This window comes from Phodopus roborovskii, unplaced genomic scaffold, assembly GCF_943737965.1.
Source record: "Phodopus roborovskii unplaced genomic scaffold, PHOROB, whole genome shotgun sequence".
Taxonomy (NCBI): domain Eukaryota; kingdom Metazoa; phylum Chordata; class Mammalia; order Rodentia; family Cricetidae; genus Phodopus; species Phodopus roborovskii.
The window spans coordinates 29787824-29805552 of NW_026126511.1; positions in this window are offsets into that span (position 1 = coordinate 29787824).

The window sequence follows — 17729 nt, forward strand, 5'->3', positions numbered from 1 at the left end:
GCATACCTCCACAGGACATGTCACTGTGGGGGTGGGCTTTGAGGTTTCATGTATTCTCAAGCTTAGCTCAGTGTCATACCCAGACCATTTCCTGTTGCCCTTAAGATGTAGGACTCTCAGCTACTTTTTCCAGAACCATATCTGCCTCCATGCCACCATGTCCCACCATGATGACAATGGACTGAGCCTCTGAACTGTACATAAGCCACCACAATTAAATCTTTTTCTTTACAAAAGTTGCCTTAGTCCTGATGTCTCTTCATGGCCATAGAAACCCTAAGACAACTGGTAATGTAGGGAGGTGCTAAGTTTTGTATAAATGGAATCTGATTCATCTTTGCTTACTTTGTGTAGTGGAATCTCATAAAATAATGAACTTTTCCCCCTTTACTTACAGGCATCTGCAAGCCTTAAGCCAAAGTGAAGAAAACTAAATATTTGATAAAAGATAGATTTTCTTAAAAGATTTGTTTTTGCTGTCTCCTAATAACTTAAAAAGCAATTAAAAATACACCCTCTAGTTATTGAATTGTTTCTGAAGGTCTGTTAAAGCAAAGTAATTAGGAGGGAGACAGAGAATACATAATCAACTTTCTGTCCTCTTGCTGCTACAGATCTGTTGGGGCTTTCCTGGTGCATTTTCTGTTGGACAAATGAGCTGAGCTCAGTGGCTCATGTCTAATTCTAACACCCAAGAAGTAGAGGCAGGAGGATCACTGTGGGTTTCAGGGCAGTCTGAGCTACATAGTGAGTTTTAGAACATCTTCTGACACAGAGTAAGATGTTGTCTAAAAGGAAAAGGAAAAAAAAAAAAAAAAAAAAAAAAAAGAAAGAAAAAGAAAAGAAAGAAAAGCATGACAGGTAAAGAATTCCTTCCTTCCTCATTTATTTAATCCAGGCATCTGCTATTCAAAGATGGCGAGTTGAGATATTCTACAGCTGTATGGAGATAAAGTTGGTAAATAATCATTAAAATGAAGTTTGATGATCCCAGCTTTTGAAACATGCATAGATACCATGGGAAGATCTGGGTCCAATGGTGTGATGATAAGAAAAGACAAGGAATAGGAAAGGTTATTTGGAGGAAGTAGGGCAAGAACTGGCATTTTTGAAATGTAGGTGATATATCAGAAATACACCTAAGTATATCAAAGGAAAAGAAAATTGAAGGAAGACCATGAACGTAAGTAGAAAGAGCAGTGAAGGCTTAGCTCTATCTGTTGGTATGCCTGGTGTTAGAATTTGTTAAGCAGAGGTTAGTAAGGTTGGGATGGCATACAAAAAATTGCTCAAATAAGCAGGGTCGCATGTGAATGGAGTTAGTATAGTCAAATATAATTTTGGATACACAAATACTTTGCTGTCATTGACAACACAAAAATAAATTAGAAAAAGCAACAATCTCTATTAAAATAACATTGATTTTAGTAGGATAGGAAAACATGGCAATGAATGGTTTTGTAAGTATGGCACCGGTGAAAAGTTTGGATGTTATATTGGAAATGTCTGGGAATTTCAAGGGGGTTGTAAGTTGTGGGACAGTGTGAATACTGTGCATTTTACAATTTTCCAGCAGTGGGAAGAACAAAGTGAAAGGTCCATATAAAGGTTTCTAGGAGATTCTAGTATGAACCTAGGGGACATGATGAATAGAACAGGGGAAATAGCCAGTGGAAACAATGTTGTGTTGCAATGAAGACAGAATTGTTCAACTACAACTTTCTTAACCAGTGTTGGAAAGGGGTCTGTTTGCGAGGGAAGATGGCTCTAAAGGGGTCTGTTTGTGAGGAAAGGTGGCTCTCGGGTTTCCGACTTAGGCATTCAGAAGGAAGTCTGCCAGGCTAGAGAGATGACTCTGTGGTTAGGAGCTCTGGCTGTTCAGAGAACTTGGAGCTCAATTCCCAGCACCACATGGCAGCTGGTAACCAGCTGTAACTCCAGTAAGGGAATCTGATACCCCCTTCTTCTCTGGTAGGAAGCATGCATGTAAGGTACATGTAGCCAAAACTACCCATACACACAAAACAGAAGTGTTCTGCTTTGTTTACTCAGCTATAAATTGGCTGGCTTTTGTGTGAACATCCAAAGGACTCTTCTTGTTTCCTCTGAGGAGGTGTATTGTGTCCTTGACTTGGTCTGAGCTTGATAGTCATTGGCTTATTATTTATTAGAGAAACTGGCCGCTGTTCTCAAAAATAGCAAATTACACAAGAGCCTTGCCTCACTTCCTTAGTTTGTGATATTGTAGAGAGGTTCTTCTGCACCTCTTTTTATGAGGCACATGCCTGCCATTCATTCTGTTTCTTCTGTTCTACATGATCGAGGATTTACACAGCTAGTGTTGCATTGACTGGGAATTCTACTCTCCCACTCTATGATTCCTAGACTTTCCACTTTGGGTGATAGCTAAGAGAGATCTCAAGAAAAGCTTTTTTTTTTTTTTTTTTTTTTGCTGTTCTTCTTTTCCAACCAGTAATAAAGTTAATATGAGGGCCCCTAACTTTTCTCTGTATGCTCAACAGACTAGAAACTTGGAGTGTAGACTTGGGCTCCAACTTCTGTATAATAACTGAGTAGCACCCATCAAAACTGGAGAGATTAGAGTTGATTTTTAAACCCTTTCCACCTTATCTTCATTCTCTTGTCACTTTCTCAATGTGAGTAACATTTGTCCTAATCTGTCTTGAAAGCTTGATGATCATCTTTAATGTTTCCCTTACCACCATCTTGAAGGATTTCATCCTTGAAATAGCTTTCTAATCCATCTCATTCCTTCTTTTTCAGATTCGTAGTTCTAGTTCATGTTGCCTCTATCCCCAGCCATGGGCAGCAGAAGCATTTTAACCAATCCTTCTTTCTTTAGTCCCTTTCCCCTGGTTCCCGGATTTGTTTGACAATATATGCATCTGTGATCATATCACCTGGCTCAAAAACTCCCCACACATTATTGCTCATGATAGACACCTTTTACAATATGCTGCCAGTCCACACAACAGTGGTGCAAAGGGAACACACTTGGATGGCAGTTATCACTGTCATCTTTGTAAGTCACTTTGGGTAGTTTTTTTTTTTTTTATTCCTTTATTTTTCAACTAGAAATAGCTGTTCTACCTTACATGTCCTATTGAAAGGTGCAATTTTAGCTTTGAATATTTTGCAAATGCCTTACTCTGGGGTACTTAAATACTATAATAATACTATGTATCTTCTTGTTCTATTCATCTCTGTAGTCACATTTGTTTGCCATTCATGTATAGTACCTTATCTTTTTTTTTCTTTGTTAAAAATCTTCATTTCCCAAGGCTCAGATCAAATTCAGCTTTCTTTATCAAACCCCCTGATTCTGACTTCTGTTACAATGAATCTTTCATTTAGAAGAACCCTCATACTATTTTAATTAGAAATCCTGCAAGATGTTTGAGTTGTTCGTATGCATTTGCTCCTTTTCAATAGATTTCATGATCTTCCATGGGGAGGTGCCATGTGTGCTGAGCAATGAAGGAAAGTTTGGATTAAACATACATTCTCATACCTGTACAATTGAACCACACACCCCTTTGGTCATGTAGTCTTGAATATGTTTATGAAATAGCTATTTTTATTTGTACTTCATATTTCTGATTATAAATTTTTCTTACTTTTCCCCCTTTATGCTGAAGTGAACTAGTCCCATGGAGATAGAAATTATTTGGTCAGTACACTTTAACAAGTTTTATATTAATGTTGAAGGTGTTGCCATGTTGAGACATATTTGGCCTTAAATAGTCATCAAATTGGACTTAGAATATAACGCTCTGATTTTGCCTTTGTACATAAAGGAGAGCGATTAATTGTTGTCTATTCAAAAAGTCAGTTAATGGAACAGAAAATAAACCAGACTCAGTATGAGATTGCCTCCTTTTCAGGGCCAGAAATGCTCATAGGGTACTTGTCTGATTTAGACTCTTCAGATGTGGAGATAAAAATGCTAGCTAATTGTATCTTTAGAATGGGATAAACACTTGGGTCTTTCTCTGGGATTCAGCAGTGATGTTTAGTTTCGATGATGCTTGCCATCATCTGAAATTGGACTGCCACAATCAGAGTAATTTTCCATTTAGGAGCCTCCTGCAGAAGCCGAACTCTGTCAGGCCACTCTAGTCCTATGTGCTTGATAACTTTGTGGCCTTTGTAGCACTAGGGGTGAAGGGGAGGCTAGAGAAAAATCTTCTGATATCTTAGCAACTAATTGATTTAGTAGGATTCATGGCATTCAACAGACATCCTTATTACTTGCCTTGTCTTGTCCTAAATCCATCTTGGAACACTGTGACATGGAAAAGCAATTTCTTCCTATGGAGCTGCTTAAGTAATCTCACAGTGTGCAATAATGTCCACTGTTCAGTCTGTCTGCACAGCATGCTACTTCTTCAGTTTTGTGACCTAATTTGAGTGAATGACATGCACTTTTTTGGGGGTGGTAGTGTATTGTATGGATGATTGAAAAGAGGAAGAAAATTGAATGCTCAAAAGTATTTCATTCTACCACGAAAGAAATGATGCAAACACCAATATCTCAGTATGCAAATTTGCCCAAGTAAACCATGCTGTAAGGTTTTGACAAGCACAGTGTCATTTAATGAGGCATAGTTGTGCCACTTACTTGAACTGTTTAAGAATCATTGTTAGCATCTGGCGAGGGACTGCCAGCTTTCACAGCTAACTCACAGAATCACATATTGGTTATGAAACAGAATAGAGTTCATTTGCTCACATTCTCTCAGCAGCTCTTCCTCCCTTTCTCCATCAATTTTAAATTCAATTCTCAGCGGTCATTCTCTGATCCAGGAACCAGGACTTCATGCCAAAGCCTGTTTTACTTATAGCCCTTTATTTAAATATTGGGAAAAAGAATGTGTAAGTACCTGGGAGAAAGCTGTCTTGAGACAGAATTAAGGAAATGGAGAATAGGTGAGAAGAAGTGAAAGGGTCAGGTTTACCTAGTGGGATAAGAGGGGGTCACTTGGGGATTTGGGAGCCAATACAGACTGCATCAGACATCAGTTAATAGTGAGTCAGTAACTGTGCTGGACATATTGTTGGGCAGGAGGATTATAGATTGTAGATAGAGGATAGAATATAATAGGTATAGGACTTAGAGAGGAGGCTGGATCCAATCCTACATTCTCAGAGGGAAATTGTAAGGGATTTGCCACATTAATCTAATAACACAAATTTGTCTAAAATGGCTTAATCTATGTAAGAAATACTGGTTCCTTTTCTTCAATGAATGTCAAAAACTTCATATTTCTAAGGCAATTTTACTTTTTTTTCCCCTGGAACAAATAAAATATAAGGAGTCCTACAAGTTGAATTCATTTGGAAATATCCCTCTTTCATCCTGTTGACTAGCCTTAACTTTTTTTTTTTTTCATTTTTCTTCAAAGGATCAATAGATTTGGCTGCTTTTTCTCTCTGAGGATAAAGCTAGAACTTTCAAATGGCCAGGAAAATAAATGTATTCCTTACTGGTTATCCAATAGAACGAGGTAGCTGAAAATATTATTTTTATGGGCATTAATACAGAATTATGCTAGTAAAATGGCCCAGGATCCTGTAATGGAGCTGCTGTGTAAATATGACACCACAGTGTTAAACAACTGCTGCATCCTCAAAGGATATTGGAAATTCTCTTATCTAGATTTAAATATGAGAAAGCATGGCATGTGTTAGCTTTTGAGATAGGGATGTGGATAAACTTGCAGGCTCATATGCAGTGATTATTTGAAGTCTATTTTGTTTTATCCATCTGGTTCTTCTGACTGGATTGATAGTATATATTCATTGATAGTATATATTGCATTTCTTCCATGTTTCAGCCACTCATGGATGACTTACATAATTATGTAGTAGGGCATAAGGTATGCTCAGGTAATGGGGGACCTCCAACAATCAGGGTATGACACCTTTGCTCTAAATAGTCAGAACCAAAGGGGCAAGATTAATCTATGACTCCAAAACTCTTATATTTCTGATAGACATTTAAAATAAAATTTTAAAGAAACTTTTCTTCCATTCTCAGCATTTCATCCCTCCCAATTTGTGTAAAATGGTCACAGAGAACTGTATCAGAGAATAGCTGCAGATGTGTATATGTTGTCTTAGGGGTGATCCCTGATGTCTCCTTTGGTTCTATGACCTTATAGTTAACAGTGTCTGTCCTGGCCTTTGGTATTGCTTCTCTCTCGCTTCTCTGAAGCATCCCTTGGAATTGTGAGGACACAGGAAATAAGGGATCATAGAGTACAGTACAGACAGGAGACCTTAGCTAGCTGCTGACTTCATCCATCTGTACTTCTGTCTTTCCCAGATCCATTTGTGACACTAGTAGCTTGAAAGAAGACTTGAGAACCTTCCCAACATTTCACAGATGTATTCATTTGAGACTTTTCCTTTTAGCCTGAACACAGCTGTCCATCTATACATCTTTGTTGTTTTTCTGAAATTCCTTCAGTGATAGAGTTATCATATACAGCAAACATTTTTTTCCCACAAAGCATACTTTCAATAAAACACTACACATTAATATTAAATTGTTTGTAGAAAGTTAAAACTTGTCTGGGTGGTGGTGGTGCATGCCTTTAATCCCAGCACTCAGAAGGCAGAGGCAGAGCAAGTTCCAGGATAGCCTCCAAAGCTACAGAGAAATCCTGTCTCAAAAACCAACGGGGGGGGAAAAAAAAAAAAAAGCTCAAACTTAATTGCCATATCCTCAGGTTAGAATTGATGTGTTATCTCTCAGAAAACATTTTAATATCAAGCCAGATCAAAGGAAAGAATCATAATCTATGTGATTGGTTGTGAGACTTTTAATAGTCCATTTAATTGAACTTGTTTTGGGGACTGTTTCATATACTGTAGTCTATAGAACCTCCGGGTGTATTTAGGACTTCATTTCAAACTCCTCCCAAGGCTTTCTGACTATTTTGCTCCCCTCAAACCTTGGCTTCTATCAGAGGAAGGGAGAGGCCTGAAGATCTTTCCTCATTGTTTTTGTAAACCTGTGAAGGTGGAACCCTCGCTAGCTGATTTCATGGTGGAGCTAGAGAACCGAAGATGCCCACCCCTCCACAGATGCCCACCCCTCCACAGGTCCAAGGGAGTGTGGAATAAGAGAGGAGCTGTTTCTTCGAAAGAAAACTGTCCCTCTCCAGTTTCCCAGCTTACACTAAGTTCTGATAATAGTCTGCCACTTTACAAAGCTCCCATCTTTCCTCTATTATGTGACTTGAACCAGGAGAACCAATTCCACCTGAACTCTACTTATTACCTTGTCAGTTACCAACATATTGATATGAATGGACTCTCAAATCATTCTAGGCCCTGATCATTGCTTTATTTTTATATCCTGAAATACTCTGTCTCTTAATGAATAGAGGGACCACTGGTATGGATATCACTGTATCCTCAGCCTTTCCTATGCAAGTTTATTTCACTTTTCTTTCCTTCAGAAAACCTGAATTACTGATGGCATCACTTCTACCATACTTCCTTCCAGTGTAAAGCATTCCTCTCTCACTTCCTTAGTGGAGAGAGGGAAGGCAATTTCTTTGCTCTTTTTTTAAACTGAATTAGTTAGAGTTTTTATTGCTGTGAAGAGATGCCATGATCATGGACAACTTTTACAAAGGAAAACATTCAATTGTGTGGCTTACAGTTCAGAGAGTCAGTCAATTATTATGGTGGGACATAGCAGCCTGCAGGCAGGCATGGTGCTGGAGAGGAAGTTGAGAGTTCTATATCTTGCTCAGGAAACAGGAAGTGGCCTCTTTCACTTCCTGGCTTGAGAATATATGAGACCCTAAAGCCTACCTCCAGAGACACACTTCCTTCAATAAGACCACTCCTACTCCAATAAGGCCACACCTCCTAATAATGTCACTCCCTTTGGGGACCATTTTCTTTTAAACTACCACCATTACTATATCTAGATCATTCTTCCTAAATATGTCTTCCTTAAAAGTCTGTTCTCCATTCCTGTCATCAAGTTGTAGTTCTTGCCCATTATACCCTTTGTTGTGACCACCCCTGCCTCACACACCTTTTTGGGAAACCCCCTTCCATTTTTTAAAGATTTATTTCCAACATTTCTTTGCTACCCAACACCATTCTAGTCACAATCTTAATTATTTTTAAAATCCACTTGTAAGATTTTTGTAGTGTTCTGCGTACTCAATTTCTTGCTGTGTTTTACCTCAGAGAACCTCCTGTGGCCATGTTCTTGATGCTTTCTTTACTCAGACACATCCATTATCTCATTTCAAACATTTCATTAACTGATTGCTACCCATCCTTATCTTCCCAGTTTACTCAATTACTTCACTTCCAGCAATCTTCCAATGCCTCCCACAGTCTATTATTTTTTCTCTGTTCTGAACCTCCTTTCCTAATCCCCGATCAATTTTGAATTTTGTAGGCAACCATTATACTCATTTCCTTGCAAACATTTTAACTCCCTTGTTCGCTTTCTTTTTGTTAGTACTCATTTAGCTAAATCACAATATAATCCTTCTGAACACACACAGGGATGGGCAATTTAGCTTAAAGATGTGGTAAGAACTGGGTAGGGTGGAGCATGCCTATAATCCTAGCATTCAGGAGGCAGAGACAGTAGGATCTCTGAGTCTGAGAATAGCCTATTGTATGTAGCAAGTTTCAGGCTTGAGACCCTGTCAAACAAACAAACAAAGTCCTGAAGCCAACTAAACAATAGCAAAAATTGGTCATTAGTGTCATGGCAAAACTTGTCCTTCTTTTTAGTAATGTACTTAATTTAAAACAGTTTTATAACACACCCACCCACCAGCCCCCCCCACACACACACACATACACACACACACACCCTCTAGATCCTGAAAGGCCTCTTCACACTTACTCTTACTCTCACCTGATAATGCTTCCTTATAGTTCACTGATCACATAAATGCAACTAGGAGAAAACTTTCACATGTTCTCATTACCTACTTGTGCCTTACCCTGAGTATTTTATACTTTCTTTCACTGTAAATGACCTTTTGACATTCTTGGCTGATATGCTAGATTTGATTAGAAGCCATCATGTATTTCCTACTCAAAGTATTACTTTAGTGATTCTATTTTTTCTTTTGTGACTCACCCATCTTCTCCCCTTATAAAATATTCTAGTTAACTTACAAATATGTTATCATTTTCCCAATATTTAAAAGTATACTCCTATTGTTGGATACACATGAACAAAGCAAATGTAACTCTATAAGGCAATTTCTTTTTGCACTGAGGGTACACAATAACCCAAATGGGTTAGAAATTATACCAATACAGTTTGTTCAGTTTTTTGTGTTTTCATATTCTAGTACAGGTGGCGTTTGTGTCTTTCCCATATTGGCTGGGTTTTGACCTCATAGTCTTTTAGAAGTACCTAGTTTTAAAAAAAAAAATCAGGACAATGAAGTGGGTGGATGAGGGTGTTGGATTGAGTGTTAGGGTTGGAGTCTTATCACTCTAGGTTATCAGATTCTGGGAATGTAGCAGCTGCCTTTGCATAAACATAAATTTTATGATTTGCATAAAAATTTTACAAGGCAGGAGAGATTTATAGGTTATTGGCCTATGGTGGGATAACTACCTTGAATACAAAAATTATCATATTGTGACCCCCTACCCTAGATGTTCAGCATTCTCATTGAGATAATGAGTTTGCTGATTCACTGTCTTTTATCACTTCCTTCTTTGTGCGTGGGACTTATATTATCTTTTGACCCTACTTCATTACTAAAACTAGTACTTGTTTAAGTCTTCCATGTTCCTCTCATCACTGAACCTACAAAATCGATCATTTCACTAGATCTTTCACAAGTCATTGACATAGGTCATCCTTGAAATACTTGATTGACTTCTGAGGCATCACAGTTGCCTAGATTTCCTATAACCTCTCTAGACTACTCCTACACTGGACGATCCCTTTTGTTTCCTTAAGTCTTTAAATATAGAAAAGTGGATGAGCCCATTCCTTTCTTCCCTCAGTTAGAGAAAAGCCTGAAATGCCTTTCCAAGGATATCTAAATGCTTGTGAGTTTATATTAAATTCTAATATCCAAATGCACCTAAGTATCCCAGATATACCAATGACCATGGGGCATTCAATGTGATGTCTATTACACATCCTACACTGAAGCTTTCCAAAACAGATTTGCTTGCATTCTTTCACCTCCAATTGTACCTTTACAGATCTCTACCATATCACAAATACTACCAAATCTATTAACTATTAGTTTTAAATAAAAATCTTGGGTTTTGTCCTTGACTGTCATGTTCTATCATTGTGTCAGGATGGAAAAAATACAGCCTAACTCTCCAATGACCCCAGGAAGCTAGAAGTTTAAAAATACTAAATACCTTAAATTCCAGACCCTGTCCTCAGCCAGTAAATAAATGAAAGGTCACACTCTTTGCCACTTATCTGACTTCATAAACTGATTGTGAAACCCCTGCCCCAGTAACCTAACCTAACTGCCATTTGTCACCCTACCTAAGAGCCCATGCAAATGCAGACCTCCAGGGCTATGAAAACTGATTGGTCTTATAAAGTGCGGGCTTGGATGGTTTAAATTAATTGGCCCACACTGTGCAGGCTCTTGATGCTATGAGGTGATTGGTTTACCATGTGCAGGCTTGGATGTAACCCTATAAAAGCTCTCAATTCTGTACATAGGGTCCTCAGTCCTCTAGCCCTGTGTGGCATATGACTGTGGTCCCCAGTGCACTTGGAATGTAAAAGACCTCATGTTTTTGCATCGAGAGCACTTCTTGTGAGTGATTTGGGGTGTCGCCTTTCCTGAGTGGGAGCGTGAGGGTCCATGCTTTGCGGGTCTTTCAATTGTACATTTGATTTTTCACAAATCCTTTGGTAATACCTTCAAAGCATAGTCTAACTACATTGCATCTTATCAATTGGCTACAGCTCTTGCGACACTTACTCCAAAGAATGCAACAGATTATTAACATACCTTCCTGATTATTTTGTTGTGCCCACTTTACTGTTGGCTTCTTCTCAGCCAAGGAGATAAAGATCTTGCAATGTGTGACCAAGTTTCTATTATTCCTACCCATGTGGCTTTTCACATCCAGTCAGACCCTGGATTATTGTCCCCAGGGCCCCTCTGGCTTCATTTCTTATTGATGCTGTCATTTATAGAAATCACAGAAGCTTCCTTATTTCTTGGCAGAAACACGTACACCTGGTTTGTGGAAGACTATATTTGTGGGACTGCAGTTGGAGCCAGCCAATTTACCTGGTTCGTACCTGAGAGGGGGAGTGTGGATTGAGAAAGGCTAGCTAAAGACTTTAAAAGAAAGACAGAAACACAGGACAAAATCAGGAGGGCAGATTTAGTCAATACTGAATGCCCTGAGTTTATTCTTCACCATTCTTAAATACCTTAACCAACAAGGGGAACATGGTATCAAGGTATCATGTATATGGAACAAACAGACTTCCTTCATTCTCCAAGGATTCAGTAACCACACTTTAGATTCAACTCATTATCTGGCCTTGAGAGTCAAGAGTAACCACACCTCATGCCAATTCTGTTATTATTTAGATAAGACACCCAAGGCCAAGATCAGACATTCTACTGTAGCCACACCTTAGACTTTTAAGTCTTATGACTTACTAGGGATAGTTTTGAACTCTCTGACCTTTAACCAAGATCCACCTTTATGGGACCCTACACTGCTCATGTCTTAAGGCCTTTGCACACTCATTGTTGATTTATTATAAAGGTGTTCCATCACATGTCTGCATATTTATTTCCTATGCTTCAATCATAAATTTTATTCAGCACCCATCTTCTTAGTCAGGAAAGGCTTACCTAAACACTTTTTCCAAATTTGCTTCCTTATATTAATCTGAGCACTTCTTTCTTATTTAATAATTAGTACATGGTAGATATTTAACTTCCTACACATTCTTTTTAATAATTTTGTTTACTATATTCCTTGCTACAATCTAAACTTTTACCTTTCTACAAATTCTTTTTGATAATTTGTTTACTATATTCCTTGCTACAATCAAAACACAAGTGAAGGCAAAAACGTTTTATTACCTGCTATGTATTCTCCGTGTCTTGGCACATACAATGTGCTTACATATTTGTTGAAAAAGATGGATGAAATTCGGAATAGTAGTATAACAAGGACAATGAGGAGCACCAAGTGAATGACAATGGGTTTTACATTATTTCTTTGTGTTTCAGGAATGTAAAGACACTTCCCAGAAGCTCACAAGAAGAGCATTTTACATGCAAATTTAGGATTATTGCTTAGGATGCAAGGTTGTTTTAAGTGAACAAATGATGCTTTTATGAATTCCTAGCATTCTAAGAGACTAGGTCATTATAAAGAAAAGTCAGACCATTGTACATGTGGCAGACATTTAATCAAATTGAAAGAACAAGTGGTATTTATGACTAAAATCACCAGGCTGTCCTAACGAGTGTACCTCATCTGTGTTCCAAAAAGGAGCAGAAATCAGAAGGTATAAGCATGTGAGTGGGAGTGAAGGGAAGTTTCTCTCTTTTTAAAAAATAGGTATTAATATTTGCTGTGCCTTGACTTCTGTGAGTATATGTGACTACTGAGTGATATGGACATAGACGAGAACTGTAGCTTCTAAAATGCTACAAATGCAGAGATTATTTTAAAGCACCATTACCCTGCAAGAGTTCAGGAGGAAAGGTGAGGCAATTAACAGTTAGCAGGATGCAGACCATGCTTCTTTTAGAATCTTGCTGGCTATTAGACAAAAGTGGAATATTGTCCAAATAGTATGTCCTGATGGACTATTGTGGATGAGATGTGTATGAGATTAAAACAACTGGTTTCAAGTTCAGAATTTCTGTGTGCAGTTTGGAGTCTGCTCACAGTAGCTCCTTAAGGCTATAAAATTTTGAGAAGAAAAAAGGGATAGGAGGCATAACATGGGCATCAGGAATGTATATGCAGAATAAACCACATTAGCTAATCACTGTAGAAGACAAGAATCCCATAGAAGGGGTCACTAAAGACTTCTGGTACATTACGAGTGTGAAAATGAAAAGATCGTAGGCTGTAGAGACCTAAATCAAAGTTCACAGGCTTTGGGATTGAGCACATTCTGTTCTGATTAACAGACAAAATGACAAGGTTTGATAAGTTTGAGGACAGTGTAGCAAATTGAAACACTTGCATTATCCCCATTTTGGGGGTCTCACACCCCTCCCCTGTCATTATGAAGTTTTCCTTATTTCAAAACCTCTTACAGCAGTTTAGTCCAGTCTCCATTTTTATAGTGGTCATAAAATTATTCAGCCTTCTTTTAATATACAGCTGCTGCTTTTGACTCTCTGATCTCCCGAAGCCCCGAATTCCTCAGTGTGCAGAGTACTTCATTTTATTGGTTTTTAAATTTTCTTGCTGCACCATTCATATGAGTAGTTATTCTCATATTGTGCAGTGGCATTTTAAGCTTGGAATTGATAACTTTGTTCCCTCTGTACCTTTCCTAATCTTAAATAGTGCAATTAAGTTCCTTTCTAACTATGTTCATTGTCAGGCCAAAGAAACCAAAGGTTTAAAAAAAAACAATCTTTCACTACATGTCAGTCCTGTCACACACTCAACCTCCCTCATGTACCTAATCTGAGTTTTCCACTAAGCATGCTTCAACCTACCCTATAATCACCAACAGCAGCAATTGTGAGCTTCTTTGAAAGCCATGAGGTCATTACCTGACAAAAATCTTATATTTAAGTAATGTTTTTGTCCCCAAAGATGCTTGCTGTTCTTTGGCAATAATCTCGATTTTTCAGACAGCATTTGTTTAATGGAAAAGTGTGAGCATGCTATGGCTTGTCTGTATGCATATCCTGACTTAGTGGCCTCTATAAGCGAGGGATTTTAAGGGTAGATAGAACGGTATTAGTACAGGTCTTGTGCAAGGAAGCAATGTTTGCTGTTGCTGCAGGCTGGTCTTTTAAGGTAGCCAACTAAAAGCCAAATAATAAGTCCAAAAAAAAAAAAAAAAAATCAAATAGAACATTGAGCAGTTGCTAGAGGCAAGGAGAAGTGCCAGTCCAGGCTTTTGTTATAGCTCTGAGTTAAGCTCTGTGTGAGCTGTGCCTGGCCTAGGATGTTGCTGTGTAATTCGAAGCTAGCAGAGCACAGAATCTGGTTCCTATTAAAATCTGTAGTAGTTCTGCACACCTTTCTTTCATAAAGAAGAATCCTCCGAAGGGATCCACCAGTTTTACCATTCTCTTGATTTGCAGCTTTCTGAATTGTTCATGTGCCTCTTATCTCAGGTTTTACTACCTTTGTTCTGAACCTACCTCATGGAGAGAGGAAGCTTGTATTTGTAGGACCAACAAACAGATGGCTTTGAAGTGATTTAATACCATCTCTTCAAGGATCGTATTTGTGGAGCAGACCTTTCCTGCTATGAAACAATAATGGAAAGCGAGGTAGCATCAACTGGTATTGTATTTCAGATGTGGTAGTGTCTGGAAATGCAGATGAGCATGGCAGTCTTACAAATGGTGGGCTCCATTCTGAAATTCAGGTTAAGACCAAGCCAAACCCATTGAGACCACTTTGCTGATCTCCACACACTTTTACTTTGAGTACTAGATTTAAGGGGGGAGTGAGTAAATTAAAAAATCAAAATAAATAATATTCCAATAGAATATAAACACAATAAGTGATAAAATCATGATGAAAATATCAAAACTTTAAAGCACTAACAATGTTTTTTTTTTTTTTTTTTTTCCTATTGCCTCAGACTCAAGTACTGCTTGAAGGTAGTCCTCCTGTATGGCATAGACCTCAGTATCTTTCCATGTCCTAGGGCATGATTGATGGGGGATGACCTTCTGTATATATGTTTCTCTTATTGGTTAATGAATTAAATACTGTCTGGCCAATGAGGCAGGAAGATAGATGTGACTACGACTAAGAGAATTCTGGGAAAGATAGGCAGAGAGAGTCCACCAAAGACAGTCGCCATGTAGTTGACAAAGGAGTATAAGGTCCTGATATTCTCCAGTAAGCCAAGATCCATAGAAATGGGTTGATAATTAAGACAGAACTAGCCAGTAAGAATCCCTAGTCATCAGCCCACAATTTTATAATTAATATGTCTCTGTGTGTTAATTTGGGACTGAGAGGGGCAAGAGGACCTGGTGGGACAGGAAATACCTCAAATAACACATGATGGTATCTTACTACTGTCTGTTATACAAGGTTCATTCCCTAGCATGCTTCTTAGAAATATCTAAGATTTAGACCATGTGTCAGCAAATAGCCATGCAGCCCATCCCAAGCTTATCCAAACACCCACATTTGAGCCTTGAGTTCTGTGGACATCAGAGAAGACATTGATCAGTGGAGTGATAATGACTTGATTTTGTTTTTGTTTTTTTTTTTTTTTTTTTTTTTTTTTTTTTTTTGTTCTTAAGTTCAATACATCATAGATGGAAGTGTGGCCTTTGTGTTGTTTTATTTGATACATTTTGAAGTCATAGTTTTCCTGTCATGTAGGAAGTTAGAATGTCACTATCAGAGTGGTGTCAAAGAAAACTCATTCAGTGTATTTTTAATGTATTTTATATTACTTACTTCTCCATAGAATTTTTGTAGGTTCATCATTATTTAACATGGAATATTACATAGAACATAAGAATTAAGCAACTCTCATATACTTGATATGCTCTTACAAGGCTGTATCAAGGGGTATTTCAGACTACCTCATGACTCTTCTACTTTTCCACTTAAGACTTTTATCCAAATTGATAACTGCCACACAGGAAAGGCTGGGTTTTAGAAAATGCCCTATTCATAGATTACCTCAGTTACAGAATTATGCTTTGTTCTGAGATCAAAATGAATTTTCTCTCACCATTTGTATTGTGTCAAATTAAGCCACCCATTACAAAAGCAGACTGGAGAGTCTCATTCACATTATTCTTGCTTGAGAACCTAAAAGTTGAGAGTTTAAGTGCCCATTATTTTTTCAGGTAGATACCCTAAGTTCACGTCACCCACCAGATAATGACTATTAATACAAGCCAGTTGTTGAAGAGTTGGTTTTATTGTTCAAATAGTGGAAAGAACATCAAAACATTGGACTGATAGCAACATTTGTTGTTGAAAACAGATACAAGTGAAAAGAAAATTTTGTATGTTGGACTTCTTTTCCTAAACAATAGCCAAGTTTTTTCTTGATGTTACAATCTGAATAAATACTTGTTGGCTATGTCAAATGACTCAGATATGGATACACTCCAGAAAAGCTTAGGTTCTGGTCTTGGACATAGTCAAATACAATAGAACATAATACAAATTAGCAGTGACATAGACAGGATTGAATTGTATGTATTGCAATTCAAAATCTAGGAGATAGTCAAGGATGGTATGATATTAGGATTTCTTCTGTGCCAGTGGTCTATCATTGCTTTAATATTTTATTCTTAAGGGACCTTATGGTCCAGAATAGCTAGTATAGCTTCTATCACCATGCTGATATTATAGAAAAACAAGAAGGAGTAGCAAATACTAAAAGATCAAAGGAAGACATCAGCTACCCCTCACTTGGAAATTGTCATATATGTAATTTATTGTGTATTGTGGGGCATCTTATTCATCCCTCTTTTCCTCCCTTCCCTTAATTATATTACACGGGACAAACTAGGAATCATGGTCATATATAACCAGTATGGGAAGTTAGCGTATATATTCTGAGGAACTGGATACCCAGAAAAAAAAAATGGAAAATGAGAACAGCTGTTGGTGTAATACTAATAACAATCTCATACAAACAACTGTAGTAGAACATTGGGAAATCTTTATTTCTTAAAATCTGAACAGCTTTTTTTCTAAGGGCTTGTTTCTCACACAGGCATTCTAACTAGTCACCATTAGGTGTTTGAATTTTCAATGCATTGATTTTCGATGTAGTCCTTTAGTTTTTAGATTTGGTTAAGTTTGTTTTTTATTATACAATCATTTAGGAGATCATGATTAGCTGGAAATTCTTTCCAGCTTTATATTTCTTAATAATCATCTACTTTAGTATTTTGCCTTTCTTCATTTATCAGTCCAGATAAAAATGAAATGTAATTTGATTAAATAATACATCACACTTTACTTTTGCAAAAATCATTTTCTCCTTTGATTTCAAAATATCTAAACTTTATCAAGTTCTTTGCAGATTATCTTTACAATTTTCTAAGAAAGGTATTGAAGACGTAGAGTTTCTAATTTTGAGATTATAGAACTTTTAGGATGATTTATATATACATTATATTGTTTCATGGAGACCAAATGTCTGGAGGAGATAAGTTCCTTATAATTTATAAATGGGAGTATCAGTTATGTTGGAAGAAATGATTCTCCATTTTTTTTGCCTACATGAAATTCTTAAACAGCGAAGCATATAGATGAAAAAAAAATTGTCTACCTAGGTAAATAAATTCTATTGTATTAGAACAGAATAATATTAAGACATGCAGTAACATATATTAAATTCTAATGGGCAAATAGTTAAAAACTTTAATGAAACTCGCTATTAGTTCTATGGCAACAAATCTGTCATTGACCTTTAGTTTAATAGACCATTTTGTTCATAACATGGCCAAAGAGTAGAGTCCATTCTGTGCTATTCTGTTCAATGTATTTTT